The sequence below is a fragment of the Caretta caretta genome, chromosome 3 (genome assembly GCF_965140235.1).
Source record: "Caretta caretta isolate rCarCar2 chromosome 3, rCarCar1.hap1, whole genome shotgun sequence".
Lineage (NCBI taxonomy): Eukaryota > Metazoa > Chordata > Testudines > Cheloniidae > Caretta > Caretta caretta.
Window position 1 is genome coordinate 18,567,304 of NC_134208.1, and position 2,766 is coordinate 18,570,069.

Below are 2,766 nucleotides of genomic sequence, written 5' to 3' on the forward strand. Positions count from 1 at the left end.
GGTTCAAATCTTGGCTGCTAACCAATCATCAGCAGGTGTTCTTAAATTACATACAAGTATTGTTGTGCTGTGAGGTACTGGTGATTACAACAACCTCTTTGAGACTGGATGTGAGCACACCCTTCAATTAACATAACTGTGACGAGAATCACAAGCCCCACAGCTAAGAAAAAAGGGGTTGTGAAAAATGTGAACCCACCAGGTAGTTTTGGCTGAAGTGGAGGGGTTTTGTTGAGTATCTTTTGGGCAAGCGTTCGCATGACTGCGAGGGACAGCAGAACGAGAGAGACTTAGGGCCTGAGCAAGAAAGCCAAGCAAGCAGCCTGTAAGTATGGTGAGACCCTTGAGAACTCTAGAGAGCGATTGAGGTTGGAGGTGATGGCTGAATGAAACATCAGCCTGTAAACTAAGAAACTGTTCCTTTTGGTTTTGGTCCCTCCTGTGTTTGGAAGAGGACTTTGTATGTTCCTTGTAAGTAAGCAAGATTGCATCAAAGAAAACACCAGACTCCATCAGCAATTTCTACACCCAACCGGGACATGCCCAGGGACCCAAACTTTGACTAGTCACCGGAGTCGACATGGGATAACAGTATATCTAATGTGTCCATCACTGTTATGTTCCCTATGTGGCACTTCCAGCCCAGCTTCATGCCCAAAATTATTTTCACTGAATTAATAATTTAAACAAATAAAAACAAGCCTACTGACATTAAGTTTTAACATTTTTTCCAAACAGCCTTTATTTGGGGCCTAAACTACCTGACAGTGCCCCTGTAAACTCTCCCTTCAGATGTAATGGCAGGCACTCACCCTGGGAGCCCCAGTGTGGAACCGCAGTTAAATTTCTGCCTCGGTTTCCCAAGTTCAATGCAGTTTGTATGCAGCCTTCAGGGAAGAGGGGTAGTATATGGTATGGTATGTAAACAAGCCTTCTTCTGCTGTAAGTCCTCAGGCTTCTCCACTGCCTGCAGCTTTGCAGTCTCTCCCCTGTTAATTCAGGGTATCTCCCAAGCCTTCCTGCCCAGAGAGCTTTACAGTCTCTCTCCTCTGGTGCATTCTCTCTTTGTGTACTGTGCACAGTTCCTCTCCCCAAGAGACATGACTGGAAATAGCTTCCTACCCAGCTTCCCCAAGGAGTTCTCTCCCCAAGAGCTTCCCCTCTCTGTTCTGGGCTCCTGACTGAGCCCTCATAATCCTTTAAAAGTGTTCCTTAACTAATTAACTACCACCCAGCTACTTATCCAATTAACCATCCACAGGTGGATCTGGGTTGGTTCATTCTCTTTAGTGGAGCCTGTCACAGGGAGGCTGGGAGCCTGAACCATGACACAGGGTAGACTATAATGGTAACTTGAAAATGCACCTGATTTATGAGGTAATAACCATATCCTGGCTAATAAGCTCAAAGAATATAATGATGATGACGTTAACAGGAATCATTCTCAAGTTATTATTGTGCTGAAATTTTAAACATTCAAATTTACAACAAAAGTGAAGAAAAAATATGTATAAATCACAACACTGGACTAGGTACCTGCAGTGTGGTACTGTAAAAAAATGTTAAATAATCTTTTTATTCTTTTCTTCCCCTCTATTCCTTCCTCGATTACCTCTCTCCTGCCCCTCCCCCAGGATCTCATCTATAACTTCTCCTTTCCCTAACCTTTTTTCTTCCCTACAGGTCAGCATGGCTCTTCTCACCCCAACTGCTGCATATTTTTATTTACGTTGTGATTCAAAACTGATTCGAGATGAAGAAGCTGTAAACCACACAATGTAGGTAATTTAAATAATGAAAACACAAATTTATGATCATTATTGTGTGAACCAGAACTTTGTTAAATTATAGGTATTGAGGGATGAGTGGAAGGTTAGAGCCAATGTCAAAATTCCCATTGACTCAATGTGAGACAGATTATTATTATTTACCAAAGACAAAATGTGTGCTGGGACTGAGCCTGAACATGGGAAATGAATTCCACTGTTTTTGTTTTTTAAACAGTATTTTAATTGCCCCATTTTTTCCTTCTCTTTCACGTAAATCTTGGAGAATTTCAACATCAGCTGAAGGTCAGAAGAAACTGAAGCATCATCTATGTTGTTGGCAAACAGATTAAAAATTCTGAAGAGAAGAACCAAGGGGAGCAGAGAGATTTACTTATTTGCAGTACAATTGTTAAGAAATAACCATAGTGATTATGCAAATCACTGCTGTCTGACTGGCTAACAATGGCTGCCAGCCAATCACAGTACGGGGATTTACATACGGTATTGTAATTGTGAAACAACCATTCAGTGGTTATGCAAATAATATACTCATAACCAGAATTCAGGGAATTGCATAACTGAGAAACAATGTTATTAACTATATAGCATCTCAGCACTCCGGTAGGCTAACACAATTCCATTTCAGTTTATTGATCTTACATCTGATATAATTTCAATTGTAAATATACTGTAATGTTTGTTATGACATATGATAATGTTTATACCATTTAAATATTTTATAATGTTTATGTTAAATATTTTATAATGTTTGTTTTGTGAGGTCTTTGATTCATCCATATATGACTTTGTTTTACAGTTCTGCATTTAAGATATTGTATATGTTAAAAAAATAAAAATATTTTGAATTTTTAAACTGAATACTCATATAATTGTAGGTAGAAGAAGAAGAAAGAAATACCTAATATGAAGACATCTACTGGCACACAGTTAAAATGAGGTCTCCCAGCCTGAAGAAACAAAATGTTCTAAAACCTTA